We start from the raw sequence: 26952 nt of genomic DNA on the forward strand, positions 1-26952 counted from the left end.
AAATAAAAAAGTCAAAGAAAAACAAGATGCAGGAATCATTATTTTATAATACCAAGACTATTATGCCAAGTGTGCATTTTGGGGCTTAATTTATTATTTTCAATATATTTTCAATTGTATTTATTCATTTTATTAATTTATTATTTTCAAATTATTATTTTCAATTGTATCTGCTGGCAACACCTCTGTTTTACTCTCTGCACTGTTGAACTGAAGGATTTAACAAAGCAGCCAACAAAATCTCTGTGCACTGGACTGAAGTCCTCCTCAAAGACCCCTAGTCTATATTTTTATAAGAAATATTAAAAAATAAATACAATATTATATAAGATATATAATATAAGAAATATAAAAAGAAATTCTACAAGACACCCAGTCTATGGTTTTTATAAGAAATAGAAATCTGTCAGCTTCTCTCAAGAGCTAACAGGGAACAGCACCACTTGCAGAGGAGGGCAGTTTTTCTGCTGGTTCCATATTAACCTGGGAAAGCCTTTAAACCACAGATATTTCCTCAAAATCTGTTTCCACTGGTGCTTTTCACTTCTGAAGGAGCAGAAAAAAGGATGAAGTAGAATGGAGAAAGTCTCATGGAGTGCCCACATGATAGGGCCTGTCTTAAGGAAAGCTCTTATCTGTAAGATATTATTCAGTCATGAGAATCTAAACATAGCTCACAGAGAAAACACCAATGGCACACAAAAGCCCTCTCATTTTGGGGCAGGATAAAATAAAGCAAGGAAGAAGTGAAAGTGGTCAGAAACTGTTTGCTTTCAAGTCCTTTCAAGCGCCCCCAGTCAAGGCATTGATGTGGTGTGGCCCAGAAAGGGACAAAGCACAAAGAGATCTCCAGCTCATTTGTGTATTTGTGTGTGGAACACTGCTGCCTTAGACTGGACACTGATTCCTAAGGAAAAGGAGGATTTTCTCTCTCTTTTCCTCCCTCATTTCTTCTCCATGGCCAGAAGTCCAGCCAGAGAGCTGTGCTGGTGACAGGAGGTCGCTGATGAGCACCAGGTTCTCTGACAGCCGAGGTGCACCAATAATTCTGTCATCTCAGGGCACCCAGCCACTGTGAGCGTCCCCCATGTGCGCCAAAAAATGCACCGATGTTCAATCCTGTGCCGGGTAAATTCCCTCCATCAAGCAGATATATCTGATGTGGTCCTGAAATGGGACTGGAATGTGACTGAAATCCAGCCTAGGCTGTTCACCAATGCAATGACCACAAAAGAAAAAAAATGATAAATATATAGAAAAAAAATAATGGGAGTGAGGGTGATACAGCACTGGACCAGGTGCTTAGAAATGGAACAAGATCCTGAACAACCTGAATAAACTTCCAGCTGCACCTCCTTTGAGTGAAGGGTTGAACCAGAAGGTTTTCAGAGGGTTTGTTCCAATATAAATTCTGATTCTCAGTGTGGTTTAAATGGCCAAACTGCCCTCTGCTAGTGGCTACTTGAGGGCTGCTTATGTGGCAAACATTTGCCATGCCTCCCATTCTCCCAGGGAAATTTCTCATTAAGGTGAAGAGATTTTAACAATTAAAATAATTTAAAGTGCCAGACCAAGAAACATGAACTAGTGTAACTTGTCCCTCCAAGTTCTTCACACCTCCTCAAAGTCCTATATGAAAAATAATTACCAATGCTTAGAATAAACACAGATATTCATGCTTCCAATGATTATTCAGAAATTATTTTGGTGCAGGAGCAAAGACTTTGTTTGCGAAGACAAAATTCATTCAGGGGTTGCTTCAGGCTCTGCTTGAATGTTTAGAGCAACTTTTATGCAATCCGACATTCCAAATAGAACTGACAGTAATGGACTGGAAACACAGGAAAACTGTTACAGAAGTGAGCAAAAAGAGTTTCACAATAAAGGGAATTTAAGAGCTAAATTTCTTTAACTGGCTCTGATGAGGGACTGGCTGAACAGAAACCCCTTGAGGAGCTTTCAGATTCACAAGATGACACTGCATTGCTGCAAACCCAACACAAAAGTTGGGACGTGAGGCTGGAGAAACATTCCCCTCTGGCTTTTGCTTTGTCAGATTTGATGGAGCCAAGCAGACTGCCCAGGGATCAGCAATGAGGATGGAAAGCCTCCCAGGGAAGGGAGGAGTCCCCAGGAGAAGGAAAGGTCCTGGAGCTCTGGGGACCTGTCGCAGACATCTTTTATGGAAAATCCTTTCTTTGGGATTTTTCCTCCTGAGAAGCTGAGAGGCCTCAGGAACAGAATGCAAGCAATGGTTATCTGCTGCTGTGGAATGCAACAGGTGCATCTGGGATTGGTCTCATGGGGTTGTTTCTGATTAATGGCCAATCATTGGCCAGTCAGCTGGCTCGGACAGAGAGCTGAGCCACAAACCTTTGTTATCATTCTTTGCTATTCTATTCTTAGCTAGCCTTCTGATGAAATCCTTTTTTCTATTCTTTTAGTATAGTTTTAATATAATACATATCATGAAATAATAAATCAGCCTTCTGAAACATGGAGTCAGATCCTCATCTCTTCCCCAATCCAAGAACCCCTGTGAACACGGTCACACTCCTCCTCTTGAAAAGTACAAAACATCTAAATGTGTCCTTAAAGGTGCATACCAGGACCTTGCTGTGGGGACAATAAATGACAGAATTGACCATAAATGCTCCCCCCTTTATACTGGGCTGGAAGCAGACATTGACCTTTCCTGAGACTTTAACAATTCTCTGTGAATATTCTTCCACCTCCGTAGCTTCAGCATTCAGTAAAGCTCTTGGTCACTCTGCAAATGTTTTCTAAAATTTTTTTTTTTTGATTCTTGATTCCTGGCCTCCCTTTTTTTCTTTCCTTGATAAATCTTAGCTGGAGATAACGCTCTTTGGTGACCAAATGCATGTGCAGCACACCCCAGGAGGAGCAATATGACTTTATTTATGTTATGATGTCTGTTTAACAAGTGATGGGCCCCATTACTTGTCCACACCCCATCACTTTTCCACAAGATGCAAGAGCAATGCAGGCCAACAAAAGTTACTAAATTCCCACTCTCCACCCATCTCTAAGAACAGGAAGGCTTACTCTAGAGTCTCCTCAAATTATCATGTAGCTCAAAGTAACATTTCTAACTTGTTATGTGGAGTAATTGTGGTTCTTTCTAATAATGGGTGAAGATTTCTACCCCTTTGTCCCTTACAATTTTGGAGCATTCTAAATTTCTGGTTTCTCCAGAATTAAAATTGCTACTAAAATAGAAAATTGCCATTTAAAAAACTTGCGAAATATTCCTCTTCCTTTATTTATACTGCTGAATATCTGATTGATACCTCACTCTCCAGATCTTTCCCTCACACAGTGCCAATCTTGTGCTGAAGGCTGCTGTCCTTCTGCTTTTTGCAAACAGATGCAAAAAGCCATTTTTGCAAAAAGTCACACAGAGCCATTTTTCCTCTATCTCCTCATTTTATGGCCTTGCAGAATTACTGTGGATGTTCTCCTCAGAGCTTGGAGGACTGGGCTCATTGTCTGTGAGGTGACAACTGCTCCGTCCACACATCTGCAGAACATCTCAGCAAGTCACTCCAATGAACAAAGTCTGGTATGTTTGATTTAATTCTCACTTGAGAGTTCTGAGAATAACTCGTTCAGGTGTACCCAACGAGGTACATACCTATTCTGAAACAGAGCAGGTAAGGATTAAATGTCCTGCCTATACCCAGAGCCCTGCACCCCAGACTCTTCCTAAAACACTAATTAATTAATTAAGACTCAAGTTATTCTCCATGGTGGAGAAACACAGCTTTGCCTGCTTTATGTAGGTCAAGGTCCCAGGCAGAAACAGGCCAAGTTAATTGGCCAAGATCCAAGAGAAAGCACGCAGCAGAACTGGAAATTCAACTGTGACCTCACTGCCGAGATGTCTCACATTCCCCACCCAAAAAATCAGTCCTACCTTCATTCATTCCTTCCTCCTGAACCCTTGCAATTTTGCAACTCGATGACCATCATTTCCAGTTAGAGTGAGCAACACAGCACTGAAGCAGCTCTTAGACTCTTCTTTAGAGGAGGAAAATATAAGTACAGTACTCCAGAGCAATGCAGAATAAGAGGTTTAGGGTTGTTAACCTGATACTTGCTCTGATTTGATCAGCACAGCCCAGGTTTGGAAAGCTCAGACAAGCTAAAATTGGTAACTTTGATATTTTTGTGACTTTATGTCATCATCCATAACACTGCTGTACAATAAAGCATTATACATGATGACATAACACCTGGAGAGAGCATTGTGCTTATCAGCAAGGCTGTGGGTTCAGCCAGCTCAGCTCACGACCTCGTGAGCATTTCTGAGCTCTCAGCCAGGCTCTATCAGCTCTGGTTATTACTCTGTCCCTTTTCTGGCAAGGAGCAAATAATGCGCCTGCATTGTCTGCCCTGTGCAAAAGCCACACCAGGGTTTAACAGTGTGATGCACAGCAAGAGGGATACAGGTCACTGTTATGGCACGACCTTGTGAAGGTGACCAAAAAGAAATTTAAAATAAACATTTAAAAACAATATAAGAATGCTGCGCCTTCACAGTTCTGTGCCTTTAAAACATGTGTCAGGGAAGCCAGAATAGTGCTAGTGAAAGGAAGTGGAAGAAAAGTTGTCTGTGTCTCCAAGCAAATCCCCATCACATCTCAGCAACTGTTCAGCCCAAAGTTTAAGCGACTCCTGAAATTCAGCATCGCTGGGGCCTGGCTGCCTAATAGAGACTACAGGGTGTTGAGAAGCACAGTATATTATTTCATTAAGTGCTTTTTGGGAGAAGGGGATTTAGAAGTAAAACTGCTGGCTTTGTGTGGCAAGGTTGTGACCTTTGACAACTTCGGAGCTTATCTCTTTCATCTCGCCACTCCCCCGAGAGCCCGAACTTGCGGAGGGATGGGAGCGGGTAAGCCGGGGCCAGACAGAGTCCGGCATTGTTGTGGGGCTGCCTCCTCTCCCTCTCCCTCCTTCCCCTTCTCTCTCCCTCTGCCTCTCCCTCTCTCTCTCTCTCTTTTTCTTCCCCCCTAAACAAAACAGATCTGAACTGAGCCAAGGAAACAAAAATGTATTGTTCCTCGCAGATGGAAGCGAGTGTCGCCTAGGTAACCAGATTAATCTCCTTTTTCTCTCCCTTCCTCTCTTGTAGTGCGGTAATCGGTGGGCTCTTTTCACAAAAAAGCCAGCCTCAAAGCTGGGGCTCTAACTAGGTTCCTAATTAGCTGCAATTTACAATGAAGACAACATGATGAGATAATAGAAATTTGCAAAATAATGACATACCTCAGCAAAATATTCCTCCTCCTAAGAACCATTTTTATACAAAAACAATAAAGAGGGCCCTTCTAAAGCAAAGCTGGAAAATGGTGGTGTATTATGTGACACAGAACATTATTGTTCGCCTCTTGTTCCCCCAATCAACAGCTTATTGTTTGGCATCTTAAATAAAAATGACTCAAATACAGGCCACATAATGATCTCCATTGCGCTAATACACTGTATATACAGAGTAGTCAAAAATGTACCCAAGCCAAGGCCAGTGGGGCTGATAAAGTAGCAGGGCCCAGAAAGGTAATTTACAATACAATGCACTAACTATTATTGCTGGCCTTAATCACACTGATATCTCCCTGATTCCTGTCAGGATGAGCTCCCACATCAAAAAGGGCACTTGAGCGGGGGGCAGCCCGTTAATGAAATATGATGGCTCGCATTTGTTTTCATGTGGTGGTTGGCTCAAACGAGGCAGCTCCAGACTGTTAGCCAACAGTCTTCCCCTGTGCCACATCAAAGGCTCCCATTGATGGCAGGGAGGGAGGCAGGGGGAGACAGCGCCGAGGGAGGAGCGCTGGGCAGCTCAAAGCACCATTAAACCCTAATCTCTACCTTATGTCCCAGCAGCAGAGAGGGAGGCAGAGCTGGCTGGGGCCAGCCTGGTCCCCCAGCTCCAAGGGGAGCAGCTCCATGGGATGGGCACGGTCCTGGACGGGCACGGGGCTGCACGAGGCTCGCTGCTGATGTGGGGAGCGCACCGAGCTCAGGGCAGCTTTGATCCCAACGAAAGGTTTCAGGAACAGCAACAGATTGCCTAAAACTGCCAGGAAGAGCAGCAGCAGCCAAAGTCACTCCTGATTTGATCTGTGGGCTCAGCAGCGTTGATTGGTGTGGCTGCAAGTGACCTACAGATCTTACAGGACTGTCCCTCAAAGAAGTGCCCACTTTGGGCAAGGATGGAAGAGCATTATCATGTACCCTGACCTGGTCTTCTGGTTCCTGAGAATGGCAAGAAGCCTAATTTCCTTCACAGAGTAACTGAAAGGATTGGTAATGCCATATTACACAGAGCAAGCCAAGTGCTGAGATCTGACAGGAGATGTGGCTCCAGCCAGGTCCTGCAGGACAGCTCACAGCAAGGGTTAACCTTCTCCAGAACCACTGCAACTCCACTGCCATGTGTTTGTACAACTTCTTTCATCCTTCTCAGAGCTCTACATGGCATTGTAGGTTAGTTGGGGAGAGCCTGAATACATCAATGCTGAACATTATGTGCAAGAGCGAGGAAAAGAAGATTCTACAAGCACCCCAAATATACCGCTTTGAATGACCGCTGCCATGAGGTTTAAACAGGACACAGGGCAACTGGGCGTTGGGGTCTGAGATATTCTTCAAAACTCTCACATAAGAAACATACTGATCCTGGCAGCCTTTAGAAGTGTAATGTGACACCTTTAAATCAGCAACAGTGAACATTCAAGCAATAATATAATAAAAAAAAAGAAGGATGTAGGTTTGAGACACAGAACAGCACTGAAAATAGATTTCAGTTTTGGAATTGGGTCTGCTGTAAACAAACACAGCAAAGATTTCTAGGAAAAAGAGAACAAGGTGGACAAATGTGAAGCATTCAGTCTTTAAATAGAAATAAACAGCAAGCAATAGATGGTCAGATCCTTGTGTGCTTAATCCTATTCTCTCCATGCAAAGTGTGATTCAGCTGCAGAATAAGGTGTCATTTAATGTAACAGCATCAAAACTGCCTCTGAAAAACAAAATGATGTGTGAGGTACTTGAACTGCCTGTCAGGCAGCCCTATCCAACTAATGCTGAGCATCTTCTTATCCCATTGACTTCTCCCAGCACGGGAGCTGGCAATCCACCAGCAGTGTGCTGACACACAGGATCAGGCAGCACCCAAGGAAAGAGCAGCAAAGTGCAGAAAATGGCTTTGAACCTGTGAACCCAGTTCAGTGTAAATCCTGTGTTGACATCACTGACCATAGAAGTCACTAGTGGCCAGTTGAAAGCCAGATCTAAAGATCGGTGTGTTAGCTTTTTTTTGTTTTCACATACTATATACATTTCTATGGAAGGCTAAATATAGCCTGTTCCTTTCAGGCTCATCTGAAAAAGCAGACCCAGTTTAAAATTCAGAAGTAAGCTTTTAACCTGGCACATTTTTGTCCTTTGGAGCTTACACTGTAGTTTTGCTTAATCTACCTGGAGGTTTCATCATTGCATGCTTAGATAATCCTGTGTGGAGCAGCCTCCAGACCCCAGGAATTCAGAGCAGTGGGAGCAGGGTTGTGGCCTGGACGTGCCATGGCAGAGCCAGAACAGCAGCTCTGTATCTGCACCTGGTGTGCCTAACACCAGCTCTCCATTTTACACAGAAAACACCCAAGGAGCTCCTCCAGCTCCTTGGATGGATGAAACAGCTCAGAGAGAGTTAGTTCCCCACAATTACAGAGCTGATATTCCAGGTGCGTGGCACAAATGGAATTCAATTGGATTTCTGTACATTCAGCATCTCAAGGTTTGGGAGCCTGAATATTAACCTTTTCTCCACAACAATCCCATCCAAAGCACTGCGCCACAGGAGGTTAAAACACTGGGCATAAACCTGCAATACGAATCCTGTTATTCCTTCCCTTTTTCTTTTCTAAGTTAACAGAACTGTTTGTGCAAACCAGCGCTGCAAGGCTGGACACTCAGCGTGTTTCCTTCTCGGGCATCCCGAGCGTCTGGCACAGACTGTGTGACCCAGGGTCTGTCTGAGATCATCCACACCATTCCCCTGCAATAGCACCTGCGCCCTCCTGGCCCTGGATGGCTCTCACAACACAAATTTACCAATGGCTTTTGAAAATTACCCAAACATCCTTCCCATGAGCAAAATCTGCTGCGACACAACCGCCTGGCCTTGGTTTTATTATGATTATTACCACTCCCAGCCTTTGGGGAGCTTTGTGTGTGTCAGCACATTTCTTTAGCGTCTCTGATAGCCTTCAATCTCCCTGCCTTTTATACCTTTCAATCAGTTGCAAACAGCAAGAAAAACCACACAAACCATGGGTTTGCTCAGGACACAAGGAAATTCATGCATCCAACTGAAGTTTAATGCTCTCCAACTCCATTCCTCCCTGTCTTGCCCCTGCCCCCAAAGGAGGTGGGAGGAATGGTTTAAATCAATAACCAAAGGCTCCAGTTTTACAAACCCCTGAGCCATCAGAGTCCTTGGTGCACCAGCCCCAGCCTCCCCCAGCCTGCACACACACAACACATATAGAAAAGAAATGCTGGCAGCCTGGCATTAACAATGTTCATTCAGCGCTCTTTACTTAAAGGCAAAAACAATTAAGTGAAACCTTGAAGTAATCTCATTCTGCCTATTTAGCCTCTTCATCCCTCAATGTGTGGTTAGTAAGTGTTGCAATCAGGGGCTAAGGCCTGCTATCATTCGGCCTTAATTAAAAAAGACACAAGCAGTGGAGCTGTGAATTAGAAATGTAACAACGCACTACCCCTGATTAATTCGAGGCTCATGTTGGATTAATAACTCCAAACAAAGAACAAAAGGAAATTGTTATGCGAATTGCAGCCCTCCCAGGCCAGACAAAGGTCAAATCACAGGATTTCAATTTCATCCGGAGTCGCTTAATCAACTCCCTCGGAAGGAAGACCATATGCAGCCCTGAAAGCTCCCCATTGTAGTGCTGTTGTCACTGGACCTGAGAGACAGCACACAGATAATCCCAGCTATTCCCATCTTTTCTCCTTCTTGTCTGCTCCTTTTCTTTTTTTTTTTTTGTTTCTTTTTTATTTTCCTTTTTTTTTTCTTTTCCCCCCATTATGACAAAAGCCCTTCATTAGGGCTACCGATTCAGGAATAATCCGAAGGCAGGACAGGATGGTATCTGTGGGAAAGTGCCTTTTGTGGCTGCTGCCCCATGGCAGCACCCTGGGTCTCAGTGCCCATGCAGCTGCAGGGGCAGCCCCTCATTTTGGGGGGCAGTCACAACTGCTGTGCTTCATTGCACACCACACAGTCACTTACCCCCAAACTTTGGGGTGTAAAACAGGGTTTTTGGGACACCCTCAGTGTGCTGCCTACATCTTCATGCAGAGATCTTTTGGGGATGTTAGGTGAGAAAGCATATTACCAGTCTGAAACCCCATATCCGACCAAAACTAAGCCACAAAGAATAAAATCCCATATTTTCTTGCCCCCAGTGAAATGATGATGGAGCAGAACAGCCTTCAGTTTTCATGACCTTGGATATAGTTAGCAGGAGCAGGGCACGTCCCCCTGTTCCCATGGAACATGACTTCTCATAACTCACATGGCAGAGCATTTTATATGGACTGCACAGTTATTCTGTATTTTAAAAAAAAGAAAAGTTGGGGTCTGCTTGGGAATCTGGCACCCCATGCCAAGAACAAGCGTATAGAAAGGAAAAAAGAGCAAGGAAGAAGCTTCAGGGGGTCCATCCCCACCCTCAGTGCCTTCTGGAAGGGCTCAGCCCAGCAGCCCAGGAGCACCAGCTTGCCCAAGAGCTGCCAGCAGCCTGGAAGGGCAGGTACCCCTCTCAGCTAGATCCCTATTGTTTGCACACAGCTCAAAAGGCAGCCTGGAATGTCTCAGGGTTTGGCTCATTGGGGTTTTGTTGTTTATTCTGTAACAAGAGCACAGTTGGGACCAAATTCACTGTCCCCAGGAGCTGGCTGCAGCAAGAGGCCAGGAGCCATCACACTCCCCACCTTGACCTAGACCTCCTGCTTAACTCAAAGAAACCTCTCCTGATTTACATGGACATGAGATACAGAGGCTCAGGCAACACTTCTCCTCTAATCTTAAATTCTGGTTCAGACAATATTCTGTGTATGAGCTCCTTGGTGCAGGATTGCTGACAAATGCACCAGGACTCTGAGCTGGCCTTACCAAGAGACACCCAAAGCCCAAAGAAACCCCACAAACCCTGGCCCTAGCACCTGAAACTGCATCAGCAGCTTCCAAACCTGCAGGCTCTGCGGAGCAGGGGTTATGGCTGGGAAATACAACACCTGGGGAATGCAGGTTCTGCGGAGATCTCTTACCTGTGCTGGGTGCTGGATGAACCTGCAGGTCGCTGGGTGAACTCGAAGCAGATCCTTTGTGACTCTCAGCTTGGGATCATCTCCACTCAGTTCTGTCACAGGCTGCACTGGGTCCTCTTGCCAAGGGGCTGCTCACACAATTGTGCCTCTGAATTAGCTGTTGGAGGGGAAAAAGTGGTTTGTGAATTGCCCTTTCCCACTCAGAAATATTCCAGTTTTTAATATTAACCCAATACATGACTACTCAACTTCTCTGATGCTTTCCTTTCAAGTATCCATACTCTCGTGCTTTACATATTGATTTCTTAGCATGCAACCAAAAATTAAGATGAAATACCTACTGTGTCATGGAAAAAGAGAGTCATATACTCAGAAACCCTTTTGCCTGTGTTATACCAAGCTATTAAATCCAAATTACACAGAATGCAAATTCTGTTAGAAATGAATCTTTCAAGCATTCCACCAGCTCCAAAATGTATTCAAAAAATAAGTTTTGAAATCTGTTACTATTAGAAGCTCAGCAACGAATTAACTTCCATGCACTACCAGCTATTTTAGCTACTTCCACTCTTCAGCACGAAAGTAAAATGCAAGTTTTAAGTATGCAGCTCCAAAAGTTTAGCCCATGTATTCATCTGTCAAGAAGGAAATGGGTGCACATATCCCAGTAAGAGCAGCAGGGTGACAAGATTTCCCTTCCCAGTCATGTTGAAAGCCAGTTTAGTGTTGCAGATATCTCTTCATGAAAAATCCTTTCCTTAGGATTTTTCCTCCTGAGAAGCTGAGAGGCCTCAGGAACAAAATGTAAGCAATGGTTATCTGTTGCTGTGGGATGCAACAGGTAAATCTTTGATTGGCCCATGTTGGATGTTTATAATTAATGGCCAATCACAGTCAGCTGGCTCGGACAGAGAGTCCAAGACAGAACCTTTGTTATCATTCTTTGCTTTCTGTTCTATTCTTAGCCAGCCTTCTGATGAAACCTTTTCTTTTATTATTTTAGTGTAGTTTTAATGTAATATATATCATAAAATAATAAACCTTCTGAATATGGAGTCAGATCCTCATCTCTTCCCTCATCCCAAAGCCCCTGAGAACACTGTCACAGGTCAGCTTGCAGCCTTCAGTCCAAAGGGAGAAGGACTGGTCACACATTTCTCATGTATTCCGATTACTAAAGAGAAAATCAGTTTCTTCTCCAAGAGTGAAAGAATCACAGAACCATTCAGGTTGGAAAAGACCTCTGAGATCACCAAGTCCAAGCTTTGATCACCACTTTGTCAACTCGACCATGGCATTAAGTGCCACATGCAGTCATTTCTTGAACCCTCCAGAGACCTTGACTCTGCCACCTCCTTGGGCACTTGGGCAGCCCATTCCAATGTTTAACAACCCTTTCTGTGGGGAAATTCCTCCTGGTGTCCAACCTGGACATCCCTTGGTGCAGCCTAAAGCCATGTCCTCTTGTCCTGGGAGAAGAGGCTGACCCCAGCTGGCTGTACCTTCCCATCAGGGAGTTTAAAGAATTATAAAGTCCCCTTTTCTCCAGGATAAACGCCCCAGCTCCCCCAGCAGCTCCTCACAGGCCTTGCTCTATGGATAGCACACTCAGGAGTTGTTCAGGCTCTCACTACACAGTGCTGGTCCCCAGGTCTGTGAGACAACATTCCTCCTCTCAACACAGGACATGCACCTCTCACTTACCAGCCAGTTGTGTGCAAATAAACAAAATAAATTAAAAAAAAAATTGTGTGCAGATGAAAGCTGATGTGCTAAAAAATAGCTCAGCACAGTAATGAAATACGTCCACTGCTGCTGTAATGCTACAAAACCAAAACAAACAAAACTCCAAAAAACCCTCAAAATCCCCAAAAAAACAAACAAACAAAAAAAAACCCCAAAGCCCAAAAACCATAACCCCCCCCAACAACAAAACCAATACCAAAGAAACCACCTCAGGATAGTTTTCTTCTGCTTTCTACAGAGTCAGAGGCATCTGCTCTCTCCCAGCCCAAACGCCAGCATAGGCCAGGCATGCAAAGGTTCCTACAGCCCACATCAGATGATAACCTACAAAATCTGCTGAGGATGAGGAGGAAAACAATTTATTTAAGTGGCTGCAGACCCTACTAGCCCCACTATTAAGTTTGGCATATGCATGCTGAGTCTTGAAATCAAACTTTGCCCATCCTCATAACTCCTGCAAACACCACAGTGAAAAACAGCTTCCAAGGGGCTGCACTGGATGGGACAGGCACAGCCTAAAACAGCAGGCTGCCCTAAATTCCTGTGCATTCCCCCAGAACTGACCATGCTTGGAGCCCATCGCACTCTCCTCGCTCCTCTCAGCTATCTCTGAAGCCTTACGGATTTTTATAAATCCCAAAGCATCCACAACATTGGGCACTGAAAGCTGCCCTCAGCTTGACTTGCTCTTTCCTTTGTGGCAATAATCTCAGAGCTGTGCACCTGTATCTTTAAGCAAATAAACCAACACATTTCCCTGATTTTACTTGACATTTTTTCTTATCCTTTCCCTTTACGTAGGAGCTGCCTCTTTCTCTTCCTTTTCCCTCAAACCAGGCACCAGTGAGAAACATTCCTCCTCTGTAGCTCTTCCCAAGTGTGAAAGAGCTTTCACATATCTTTACCTTACTGACCCTTCATCTCCTTTCGAATCACAGATAAGAAACAACATTTCCTTATCTTGCTAAGAACTGGGAACACTTTCCACTTCTATTACAGTGTTTGCCACCCCTATTAAACACTCTGAGAGCCTGCATGAAAAAAAAAATTATGCATAAATCTGGTAGTTCTCTGATAGATTCCAAGCAAGCAGTTTTTCAGTGGATAGCACTCCAAACTGTACTGCGAGCAAGCAGCTGTGTCAAAAGATTAAATATGATGGGGTGAGCAGAGAAAACCAGTTATGTCAAGCCCATTTGTCTCTCCCAAAGAAAACCAAGCCGACCAAGCAAAGATAATGTGGGTTCTTCCATCCACCTTACCAAAATGCCACTTCCACTGGAAGGATAAAATCATGGCACAGCAAATTAGGTTTTACACCTGGATAATTTTTCCCAAGAAGTCCAGCACCGTTGTTTAAGCTCAACTTAAAGGACTGCACACCACTTCTAAGTGTTGCTGGGTAGCTGCTGCTCTCCTTCTTAGAGGTGCAAGATATAATTTCCTTGAAAGATACAGCTTTCCTTCCGAGAGGCAAAAATATTTCATCAAACACTTTCTTTTTCATTTTCATTTTTGGCCAGCTTTAATGGTAATTATGGGGATTGCCAATTATTGTTATAAATCTAGAAACACTGCAGTAACTTCCTTGTTACTTGAAAGAATTTATAATACACTTTAACAAAGTTATCAGGAATCTTATCTAATTCTTCATTGCTCTGATGAGATATTGCATAAAGGAGCAAGACTAAGAGTCCATTCATGTTGTATAAGCCTGGAAAGAGGTTCCAGAAGCTTAAAAGAACTGGATCCCGTAAATAATTTCACCTTTGCCTTTCTTTTTTTTTTTTAATTTCCTTGTGAAATCTGTCTCCTTTGCTTTGATGCCTTTGATTGAGAGGCATTGTGTAAATGACTCACGTTTGCACAGCTCTGAAACAGCAACACCAACAAAAGCCAAAACATACAATTTGGTGTCTTTGCCTGCTGACTAAACACTTTTCCTTGGATCTCCCTTTGCTTGGAGGGTAAATTGTTAGTTTCAAAGCTGAATGACTGCTTCAGTGAGTTGGGTAGCAGACTATTGGTACAGTGTGATAATTAAGGGATCTTAGTTCTTAAACAATGCTGATAAAACAGAAATCCCTCTCCCTTTTTTCTGGATTACCTTTAGAACTGAAATCAGAGCACGTAAAATGAATAATAATTTGCACCTTCTGTGAATGATAAAAGATTGAATCAAATTTTAACTAGAGTCTATTTGTAAATCCCTCAGGATGACATAATTACTATTCAACACATACCTTAATTAGCTGTACACATCTATTTCATAGTATTTAGCAGGTTTAAACAGCTCCTATTGTCTGCTGAATGGATGTTCCATTCTTATCAAAATGGAAACTATTCTGAATTTCCTCAGCTGGAGGAAACTTGCTCACAGAAGTTAAGAAATGATCTGGAAATTACTGTTCATATAGTCAAATCGGTTTTGGTTGGGTTTGTTTGTTTTTCATTTTTAAAGTTGTTTCAAATTCACCAATGGTACAAAGAATGGCATTGCACTGGTGTAAATTATTGTTGGTTTTGGTTCTTTCCTTTTGATGAGAAAAGGTCATAGTTGCATTGTCTGGTGAAAAGAAAAATCTATTCAAACATTTGCACAGAATTTGAAACTAATACCAGGCTAGGCAAGGACATGATTTCTTCTCCTGGTTTGGATTACAGCACAGCCTCACCTCTAGAAAGCAGAGAAAATAAACAACTTGGGGAGAAGGTCTGAAAGATATTGTACCCCTCCCAAATACCCAAAAGTCACAGACCAAACCTTAAGTCCTAAGATTTACCATAAACCATAATGCTTAGAAACATACAAACAATGCCTCCCAATGACTTTGAGATCCTTTTATCTTTCTCTTACTTCTCCAGGCTGCCCCCATGTCGTATTTTCAAGTTTTTCACCACAATTCCTTGTAGCAAAAATGTATTTTTTTAGTAAGTGCAGGTAGAGATTCCTTCACATTCATGTTATCTCATAACAGGGCTCTGCAAGTCTTGTTACGTATTGTGAGCTTCCTGATAAAATTGCAGACATTTGTTGGGAAGCTAATCAGTTCTGCCCCTGAAACAGAACAAAGTCAAACAAAATAAAAACAAACAAAATAAACCCAAACTTATTCAGTTGGGAATGCTTCCTCCTTCATAGTCATGTTTCTTCTTCTGTGTATGATGAAACTAAATGTCCAATCATTAAAAATTAAAAAGATATAAATCACTCAAATGTATCAATCTGGTCCCTTATCTTTCTCAGCAGATTTGGGGATGGAGGAGGAAAAAGAAAAGGGTTTTGTGTGATATAGGTGCCAAGGTCTTTTATACTTTACCAGCCCCTCTTTTTGAGCATGAGTTTCCCCCCTGCCTTGTGGTGGTCACTTGCTTGGTACTGGAAAAGTGGCAAATCACAGGGGGAAAGGGTGCAGGATGCACTCACTGTGCAGTGTTAATTAGTGCTGGATACTCTATTATTACACAGAGAACTGCTGATAAAAATAATCAAATTACTGCTAAATACTGATCAAATTACTGATAAAAATAATCACATTTATTATTATCATTATATAAGGTCATGTAATTAAGATAATATAATTAAAATATACATATATTAATATAATTATAGAAGTATTATTATATTATTATATTAGTATATATACTTATATTAAGCATATATACTTATATTATTATATAATAAGTATTATTATTAATATTATTATATAAGTATTATATAATTATGTAAGTATATATTAATTAATTATATATTAATATATATAATTAATTCTAAATGAGACTACTATTACTGCTACTACTGACTATTATTATTATTATTATTATTATTATTATTATACACATCCTATTGGAAAGAGAAGTAGTTTGAGCTCAGCCAGCTACAGAGGAAAAAGCTACAGGAGGCCAAAGAAGGATTTCCAATTCTCTTGCACTTAAAATATATAATCTGTAAGGAAACATGCATTTCAATGGAGCACCATACAGAAGAACTTTGGGAGAGTGCAAAAAGCCTGACAGTAGATCCAGGCAGCAAAACCATGAGATTTTGAGCATCATAAAAAGGGTGGTGGTACCAGCCCATACAGACCACCCAGTATATTCCATCCCTAGCTGAATCCTGCTGTCCTACAATACTGGCACTGGATTATTTATTATTTGCATTATATATTATTTGCATTGCAGTATCCCCAGCAAGGCCTCCAGGAAGCCCCACAGGAGTATTTGCATGTTTGGTTGATTAGTTTTGCATCTGCATAAAAATATTTGCCTCGTTGCCTGAAACCTCGACTTCAGCATGGAAATGCACAAAAAGCAGGAAATAAATCTGATCTTTCTGCTTTCCAGCTCCAAGCTGATCAATAGCTAAAACAATCTACTCACAATAATTAAAGATGAAGTTGTTAATACAAAGAATGTCTTAAAATTGCATTTGGTGTGTCAGATTTCTGGAAGCTCCTCTGAGTTCTGCTGGAGCCCCAAGTAACTGCAAACCTGTTGAGCAGGGAGCACAGGCCTCTGAGCCAAAAACTCACTCACTCCTCCAAATAGCCCTTCCAAATCTTAATTCCTGTGTCTGTGCAATACCTGGCTATGAAAATCACCTGTGATGATGCCCGCTGTGCATGGCTGTGGTTTCACCACGAAGGCAGGAACATTTACATGTGAAACTCATTCTGTGGGCAACACTTGCAAAAATAAATATATGTACATGCATCTCCAGAAGAAAGCAAACTTGACAGAAACATCAAGTTTGCAGTGCTGTGTTTTCTAAACACACAATATTGTAGGCAGACGCATTGTCCCTACACAATACACTTTGGCACAATCACAGTTCATTCTTGTGTAAATAATTTGGGATAGCATTAGAAAAATTGTAAATATGGCACTCAATTTTATTAAGAAAACAACTGACGCAATAGCAGCTATTGCAAAAATGGGATGGTAAATAGGCTGGGGTTTTACCAAATTTCTCCTTGGGCCTTTCTGATAGTTAATGAAGATATTTTATTGAAGCCATACAGTCAGGCTGAAGGAGGCTCTACATCCCACAGCAGGAGAGGTGATACAAATAAGTAAGTTAATTTGGCTTTATTAATTCATTTGAGGGAATCCAAAAGATGAATTTCTGAATTTTGATTATTGTGGACCTGGAATAACACCAGTGGATGCAGAAATCTGTCAAACATGGAAGAAAGGATGGAACAGAACAACTTTTACCACCCATTTGTTCAGTGAGCTTGAGCTGATGAGCATTGCTTTATTCTCAACAAATTAAAAACACCCACAAGCCATGCAGTGGGAAAACATGAATGGCATATTTGGGATCTGCCAAGTAGAATATAGCTGGAAAAAAATTTGGTCCTAAGTCCCAAAGTATAGCAGATCTGTGCCCTGATTAGCTTACATTCATCCAAACCTCCTTCTGTGCCCTGTGCTTAGATTAGGTTGTGCACACAACCTATTTTCTATTTATGCAACATCTGCTCTGCTTTGAGATTGTGAGCAAGAACATTTCCAGGCTCCAAAGCAGGATGAGATTACAGACTGGCAAACTGAGCTGGATAAAACAAGGCCAGAGCCACAAAGATTTAGGTTCAACTCCGATTATTTAAGATTCCAAAAATGTCTCTATTTCACATTAACATAAGTGATTTCCCATATTTATACCTCCTTCCAGTTTTGAGAAGGAAGAGAAACAGAGTGCTTAATTAGTAGAAGTTCATCTAGTGCTGTTCTTTCACATGACCAGAGTGACAAATCTTGCGGCCATCATGTGTAGTGCCATAATTAAACCTTCAGCCCTGATTATTCAGGCCTTGGAGAGTCATCCAAGCCCTGTCATGCACACACAGTGATGTCCTCCTACCACTGGGATGGAGAGGGGAGTGCAGGAGGAGAGGAGGGGATCTTTCTCCCTTGATGCCAGCATGAAAAATGTTCACCTTGTGGGAGCACTGAGGGGCTGTGAGAGGGGAGGAGTGCTGCTGAAGCAGGGGAGATGGCAGGGTAACACAGCTAACACAGGGTCCCCTGCAGATGACCAGCTCAAAATAAGAAGAAGAGTGGGGTTTTTTCCTAAAAAGCAACCAGCAAAACTTCTGTTAAATTCTGCAGTAAAATTAGCAGTGGTTCCTGTGAAAGCCACCTCTGCGAGCAGCGAGGCCAGGACTTGGTCTGCAGCAGCAACAGCCACCATGCATGGAAGGTCTGCAGAATTTGTTTTAATTAAACAGAAGGTTAAACATCTGACCAACCTCAGGGTGACTACCAGGAGCACAGAGCTGCTCCTGCCTTCCTGCTGGACTGGGCTTTCCTGCCTGCATCCCACACTCCCTGGCGAGGTACAGGTGAGCAGAGATACAGGTGAGCAGAGATGCTGCTGCTGGGCTGTGAGGTTTAACAGCCCCACTGATGCTCTGGGAGCCCATGAGCCCACAAAAATCCCCACCCCAGCTCAAATGCACAGGCTGGTCAGAAGGATACTGCTTCCCCAGTTTGGCTGTCTGAGAGCTTTCAGCTGAGTTCAGCGGAATAATGTTTCACTGACAGCCCTTTAAATAAATAAATAAATAAATAAATAAATAAATGGATAAATCCCTCTTTGCTTGGCCGTGATTGAGGGCTTCTTCCTCCCTTGGAGGAGGCTGCAGCACAAGGAACGCCATTCAGCTGGGAGGAACTGGCTGCATCAAAAGCCGGCCAGGATTTCTCCCTCTCCCCATTCTTCCCCTCCCCAGCACAATGGAGCCGAAAACAAAAGGCAGATTATTAGGCTGAAGTGTGTAGCCCATTCTCCACGTAGCCTTTCCTCCCTGCTCCCAGCCCTTCCTCAGCACATCTGGTAACCATGTGTGGCAAGTGCTAATGAAGACTTTCCTGAGTGAGCCACAATTAGTTCCGACTGCTGCACGCCTCTCTCTCTCGGCTGCGCTGAGGATAACTACCAAAACAAAACAAATATCTTCCCCTCACTGTTCCTGAAACCTCCTCTGCCCCTGGGATTCCCCTTCCTCATTTGCTGCCGAAATGAGAACAAAAAAAAAAAAAAAATAGTGTAAGCAAATACTTTGAGGTGGTCTTCTGCCTGATTTCTTTTCTCTTTTTAAATCAGCATTTTATTCATTTTGATTGAACACGACAGGCAGGCAACAGCGCTTCTATGATCCTGTCTACAATGGAGAATTGTTAAACAGATGTCCATTTTTTTCCCTCCTAGCCTGGCAGTATTATACACATAGCAGTTTTATCTGCTTGAGCAGATCAAATTTGTGTGTGTGAGTGTGTGTGCTGCCATTTGGAGTGATTAGAGTAAGCTGCACAGAGGCAAGATGCATTGTGCACAATTAAGCCCATCTCCAGAGCGCACATTTCTGTTTACTTTTGGTCTCCTCTCCTTTCCCCAATCAAGCTGCTAATAGAGCTGTTTCAAGTTTCAACAAGACCACGTTCACTGCTGGTCTCCACATGAAACTGGCTGTCAAACCCCTAAGCACCAGCCCCCCCTGTCCTTTACATTTCTCTCTGAAACTGCCCCGGCCCTCACCTCCAAAATTCCCAGTGATTCCCCCCGTGGGCACCCAGAGCAATGGGAAATTTCACACTGGGACACTTTTTACATGCCCTTTGCCATTTCTCTCAGTGTCACACCACTGACCAACCCCTGGCTGAAAGTATGCTCCCACCAAACAAACAATCTGGATAATTGCAGTGCAAGTGATGGTGTCTGCATACATCATATTTCAATTACACCTTATTCACTCAAAAAATGGCTATGACCCTCCCACGCCTTGGGAACGGCGCTGTATGTTGGAATGCAAAAAAACCTAAGTTCTAAAAGCAGAACAAAAGCAAAACTGATGCTTGAAAAGGAGTTATTCTCCTAAAATACACATGTTTCTACTTGCCAAATGATTTCTCAGAGAAGATGATAGGCTGGGGTAATGCAGGGAGGGGGGAACAAAAGGGGTTTTAATCACGGCTGAGATTAAGGAGTTGTGTAACAATTGCTCTCCTTCCAGGCACATATACTGTACAGGCTCACTGGAAATGATCAGCATTGCAAGAAACAAAGTGCACTGTGGCAAATTTCACATACAGACAGCTGCATGTACATTAACACTTGATTCATCCAAAGACACTGGTTATCTTCCTCCCTCTGATAACCAGGAAATAGCACTTATGCACACAGGACTGACAGCCAAAGCCAGGCTTCTCCCCTGCCCCAATTAAAGCACATAAAACCCACTGCAGGGAAAAGAAAAACAAAAAAAAGCACACAACTCTTTATAATTTGAGGGCCTCTTTCAGGACAAAAAATATTGCTTCATCTCTTGCTTTTCTCTGCACCAAGCAGGGAGTAGAGCAAAGCTGTGGTACTTGCAGCAATATTTTTCCATAAAACATAAGTTTTACACTTTGAAAAAAAAGGCTAATTTTATTGGTAATGAATACCAGCAATAAGTTAATGAGTCACTGCAGCACACACTTTAAGGAGGAGCCGGTGCTAATGCGTGAATAATTATTGACACAATTAAGTGCCCAACACTGGGCCTGTTAAACTGCTTCTGGCACGTGAGGGCTCCCTAATGGCTCCATGGCATCCTACAGTGACCCTCAAAGGTTCCAGAGTGCAGAGAGCTCCCTTTTGCTGCTGCAAGGGATCCTTGGATCTCCAACCCCTTCCCCGCCAGACAACGCTGAGTTGGCAAGGATCTACATCCTGTGGGGTGTTCTGCCTGCTGCCAGGCTGAATAATTGCCTGTTTACCCATTTTGTAAACAGCAAGCTCACCCTCTGACCTGCCTTGGGAGAGACTGTCTGGTCCCCAGCCCTGCTGGGGCTTCCTCCTTGCTGACAGTGCCCCTGCAAACCTGGCTGCTCCCTTCCCACTGATGGCTCCAAAGCAACGAGGTGCCAGCAGCACAGCATCCTCAGAGTGTGTGTGTGCAGGGATTAATCTCCAATTCACCTACAAAAGCTTTCCTGAAAATGGAAAAGAGCACCGGGCTCAAGGAGTGGAACAGCTCCAGGCTGTTTGGGATGCCCCAGCACACCATGGGTGTATGGGGATGTGTCACAGACATATTTTTATAAAAAATCCTTTCTTTAGGATTTTTCCTCCTAAGAAGCTGAGAGGCTTCAAGAACAAAATGTACACAATGGTTATCTGCTGCTGTGGAATGCAACAGGTAGATCTTCGACTAGCCCATCTTGGATGTTTATAATTAATGGCCAATCACAGCCCAGCCGGCTCGGACAGAGAGTCTGAGACAGCTGCCTTTGTTACCATTCTTTCTTATTGTATTCTTAGCTAGCCTTCTGATGAAACCTTCTCTTCTATTCTTTTAGTATAGTTTTAGTGTAATATATATCCTAAAATAATAAATCAAGCCTTCTGAAACATGGAGTCAGATCTCCGTCTCTTCCCTCATCCCAAAACCCCTGTGAGCACGGTCACAGGGATGTCCCACACCCCAGGACACTCAGGCCCCCCAGCTGCATTGGACACTCTCTGCTCCCTCTTTCCCACGTGTGCCAGTGTGCAGATGTCCCAGATCTCTGTGCATACCACTCTTATCTGCAGCAACTGCAGCAGAATCCTGGAGATATCTGCAGGTTTCCAGCAGAGTGATGTGTGAGGCAACACTGCCAGCAAGAAAGCCATAAAACAGTCACCCCTGGCCAGTGACTGCTGGCCGTGTTTCACAAGAAGGGCACTGTGGGTGTCTGTGAGTGGGACAGCCTGCCAGGACGCCTCATCAGTGAGCAACACTGCACTCACACACACACTGACCCTTTCCTCCGAGCCCCTGAACTCCCCCTGACCTCCCCCGAGCCATTCCTGCTTGCATGGAGCTCCAGGAGGCAGATGAACCAGCAGACAGACAGGAGGGAATATTTTATGTTACAGCTGCGCAGCCTGAGCACTGAACCTACAGAGTTGTCACTCACTGAGGGCTGCCCAGGCCAGGTCAATTCAATGGCTTTGCATTTCCTCATCTGCACAGATACTGCCATCTTTGTAGGGTGCTGTAGGCACATATCCATTTTGAAAACATGCACTGTACTGCACAATCCAAAAAGAACAGGAAAACAGGGCTGACTTGAAAAATACATGTCCTGAATTAGGAACTATAAACAGTCTAGTACTTCTCACACAAGAGAAGGCTTGCAAGGGAGATACCACTTCAAAAAATAGGTAGCTTCATTCATTTCCTTTTATTAGGTAATGGTAGATGATAAAACCCAGTCCTTGCTCCTGACAGGCCAACACCCAGCTCACTGAGACCCAGAGAAAACCCACGGGTTTCCCATGTCCTACATGATGCCACATTCCCAGCAGACCTTCCACAAGCCAAGGGCTTTTCTGAAACACCAGGAGTAAGGGTGAGCTGCAGAGAAGACTGGCTGTGACGGTGTTTACAGGGGTTCTTGGATGAGGGAAGAGACAAGATCTGACTCCATGTTTCAGAAGGCTGATTTATTATTTTATAATATATATTACATTAAAACTATACTAAAAGAACAGAAGAAAAGGTTCTCATCAGAAGGCTGGCTAAGAATGGAATAGCAAAGAATGATAACAAACTTTGTGGCTCGGATTCTGTCCAAGCCAGCTGGGCTGTGATTGGCCATTAATTACAAAAAACCACATGAGACCAATCACAGATGCACCTGTTGCATTCCCCAGCACCAGATAATAATTGTTTACATTTTGTTCCTGAGGCCTCTCAGCTTCTCAGGAAGAAAAATCTTACGGAAAAGATTTTCCATAAAAGATGTCTGCGACAACTGGCGTCATGCATTATGAACTGGTGTGTTGTTACTTTCAGCTGCCTGATTTCTGAGTAAAGAAGAACAGGAATTTTTCCCCATATCTGCCCCCCAACAGGGCACAGGAGCTGCCTGGGAGGGCAGTGAGAGTTTCACCTGAGCTGTACCATGCCAGCTCAGAGGTACCACACTTCATCAATGCTCTTCAGCAGAAGACAGCTGTTCCAAAAACAGCAGCCCTGCAGAGCCAGGCAGGGTTTGTGCTGCTGCACTGGGGCAGGAATTCACTGCTGAACACCCAGTGCTGCCTACAGCCAGCCCCAGGAAACCCCCAGGCTGCCCCTTCTGCTCTGCAACCAACCAAATGTGCAACACAACATTGCCACATCCCATGTGCGTGTATTGACACAACTGGGACTTCAGCCCCCGTTCTGCTTTGTGTTTTTCAAGTGGTTTTGTTTGCACTGAGATAAAGCACACACGTTGTGGGCTGATACAGGGGCAGCCTCGCTGGGGAACGGAGTCAGCGCAGGCTCTGGGCACTGGGTCACCCCAGGACAGGCCCTCTCCTCAAGTGCTGCCCTGTGGCAGCAGCCAGAGAGCCCTGGGACACCTGCAGAACCAGCCCCCTTTAGAAAAAGGGACAAAATGATGAATTTTTCATGACTCGCAGCGCAAAACACATGTTTGAAAGTCAGCTGGTGTGAAAACTGCAGGGAAAAGGAATCAAACTTTAGGCTGCTGGTCATAGGTTTTTCTAACATGGAGAAGAAAAAAACCAGACATTGTGTTTGCATTCTATTTCTGGGCCTTTTAAGCTGTAACAGCATGAGTGGTATTTGCATCAGGAGTTACCATATATCATTGCAAGCAACATATGCATAGATGGAAAAAAGATGACGGCAGCAGCAGGTTCAGTGAAATCTCAGGATCTCTCTGTGATAGGGACCTGCTAAAGGTTTGGTTTTATTTAGCGGAGCTTAAAATGTCATTGGCATATGTGTTTCTCAATTAACACCAATTTAATACACTCCAGAAGTGTTCTATTCTGAGAGCAGGCTTCAGAGTTTACAAAGGATCTAACCTGACATTTTAGCACAGGATATCCAGACCCATTTACAATCAGGAAGGCACATTATGAAGGCTGGAGGATTTTTTTTTTCCCTTCCACATTGTGTAATGACGCCTCTAATGATAAATACAAAAGTCAGAAAATCCTAGCAAACAGTGCTCTACTATGGAAATTGTGAGTCCCTCCATCCTCTGTGACTCACTCCTATCCCCATTTGAAATGGTGCCTTGCAGAAAATGCAGAGTTTCAGCAAGTGCAAGGTTGGTTTTCCTTCCTTGTGCCTTAACCCTGCTGTACATTTCCCTCAACTGATAAATTGCCAACTCACCAACAAAATGAGTGACAATTATATTGAAAAAGCACAAAAGCAGACCCCAAAGTCAATGAGAAGTGGTCAACAATCCTGAAAACCCTGGGCCTTATGACAAAAACTTGAGGAGGGAAGGATTCACTGCTGATGACTTCCTAAATGATAAATACAGATGTCCGAGAGAATCCCAGAAACCAACCACTGAAAGGCTGAAGGATTATTTTTTAAACAAAAGAATGGATTAAGAATAGGCAAGTATCATTTCATATGAACTTTACACAGACTATGTGAATGTCTACAGTCTATTTAAAAAGAGCACCTGGCATTATTAATATTGATTCTGGAATATACAATTCATTAGATGCAATGGGCCAAATTCAGCCCTCATGAAACCAGTAACTTCAGAGAAGCTGCATGAGACAGAAATACTTATTTTCAGATCTAGTTAATTGTTTATTCTGAAATCAGCGACAACAGAAACACTGCGGGGAAAACATTCAAGAAACATTGGGAGAAAAAGGTGAAAATCAAGCATTTTAAGGTTAGGAAACACCAGTTTTCAACTTGCCCATTAATTCTGTCCTGTTGTGTGCCCATTGTCTGCACTGAAGAGGGGAAACCAGCCCAGGTTTCTGCAGTTCCAAAGTGTATCACAGGGCACTCACACAAGAGGGCAGGAGTGTGATGGAGGCACAACCTGAATTTGGTCTTAATTACCAATTTTGGCTTTGCAATTTGCATGAACCTTCCTCCTTTTCCAAAGGGGGTGAAACAAAAAAGATAAAAGCTAAATATATGACAAACAACAGCTGAAACTTCCCAAAACACACCTCCCTGGCAAGGTTTAGCACAAACGTCTGCTCTCTGAGCTTCAGGCTCTGGGCTGCAATCTGCAGAACACAAGGTACAGGCTGCTCTCCAGCCAGGAGGGCCCACCAGTCCTTCCCATTTCCCAGCTGCACTGCAGGGGAACTCCAGCTGCTGCCAGAGTGGGGAGGGAGGACAGAGAAACTGGAGGAGACTGGAGAGGAGGAGCTGCCCACCCTGCTCCAGCTGCTCTGGAAGCTACAGGGAGGATGGGATGGATGATGGATGGATGGAATGGATGATGGAGAATGGATGACGGAATGGAGGATGGAGGATGGAATGGATGGATGGATGGATGGATGGATGGATGGATGGATGGATGGTGGAATAATGGATAATGGATGATGTCCAGCTCAGGAGCTCCTGAGCTGCAGGAGAGGAGCTGCTCTGGTCCCAGTGAGCTCAGCTCCTCTGACTCCCCTGACTGCTTCTCCCACACTGAGTCCCTGCCTAGAAAATGACCATCAAAGAGGAGCAGAGAGTTCCACAGGCTTGTGTCATCACCAGGTTTGGACAGAGCCTCAGGGCATGACAAAATTTCACTGCTGAAGCCTGGAATTCCACGGCATCACTGAGTTCTACTGCTAAAACTTGGGATTTTTTTCAATATCAAATTTTAAAGCAAGCCCAACGCAGAGAAAACATTAAACGTTTTTTGGTCCAACAGGATCATTTAAAATTAACTGAAGCAATCTAGAGGCAGGCATCAGACTTCTACTGTCTCCTGCAATAAATAATTTGGAATAATCTTTCCCTGTAACAGCATTATCACCTACACACTGTCTACAGCATGTGTGTTTGTGTATACCCACATATATATAAACACATCCTTGAATACAAACAGTTGGAAAGGCTTCATCCTGAGCACGACTTGCCAGCAAATCTGGAGAATTCTGATATATGATGAGTTAAAATATTAACAGATGTGCACGTTCAAAGTGAGAATTTAATCCTGAATTTGATCAGGAATACACGTTGAACTCTGAAATTCAAAAATTTATCAAAAATAATAATAACATCATCCAAGACGTTCTTTGTGAAATCATGGGAAATCTTGGGTTTCAGATTCTTCAATTCCTGGTTCCAGTGCAAGCCTGGAGCTGCTCGTGCAGTTTTGGTCCTCTGAAATAGTAACTCAAATGAGCAGACAAAGTCCTGTTAGAGCTGAGAAACTCTTACCTCCAGGATGGAATCAGAATCACAGAATCATTTAGGCTGGAAAGATCTCTGAGATATCTGCTCCAACTTTTGACTGAGGATCACCTTGGCAGCTAAACCAGAGCACTGCGTGCCACATGCAGTCACTTCCGAACACCTCAGGGATGGAGACTCCAGCACCTCCCTGGGCAGCCTGTTTGAGAGCTGAACACCCTTTTGTGAAGAGTTCATCCTGATGCCCAACCTGAACCTCCCTGGGCCGTTTCCCCTTGTCCTGTCCCTGTTCCCTGGGGCAGAGCCTGATCCCCCTGTCTGTCCCTCTGGCCAGGGGCTGTGCAGAGCCACAGGGTCCCTCTGAGCCTCCTTTCCCCATAGACCCTTCCCCAGCTCTGTTTCCTTCTCTGGACACACTCCAGCCCCTCAAGGTCTCCCTTGTGCTGAGGGGCCCAGAACTGGACAAGGACTCAAGGTTTGGCCTCAGGAGTGCTCTGTACAAAGGGACAATCACTGCCTGGACCTGCTGACCACGGGTTTAGATACAGGTGTCACATTCAGCCAGGCAGAGGGCATGCCTTCAACCTGTCCATCTGTGCTGGAGGTACAGCACCTGAAAGGGTTAAAAGAGAGAGGAGAGCTCTCGGGA

General features: G+C 43.7%; 1 protein-coding gene across 6 annotated transcripts in view; it reads right to left on the minus strand.

The window, feature by feature from the left end:
- Positions 1-26952, minus strand: part of SOX5 (SRY-box transcription factor 5) — a 590818-nt gene that overhangs the window by 302802 nt on the left and 261064 nt on the right. For all 6 annotated transcript variants that reach the window (XM_054281898.1, XM_054281897.1, XM_054281899.1 and 3 more), the window contains one exon: positions 10384-10540. The gene's annotated coding sequence lies outside the window, so the exon portion shown is untranslated. The remainder of the gene's footprint in view (positions 1-10383; positions 10541-26952) is intronic.

The sequence above is a fragment of the Melozone crissalis genome, unplaced genomic scaffold (genome assembly GCF_028551555.1).
Source record: "Melozone crissalis strain CALT ecotype California unplaced genomic scaffold, PUWL_Pcris_2 ptg000033l_1, whole genome shotgun sequence".
Classification (NCBI taxonomy): Eukaryota; Metazoa; Chordata; class Aves; order Passeriformes; family Passerellidae; genus Melozone; species Melozone crissalis.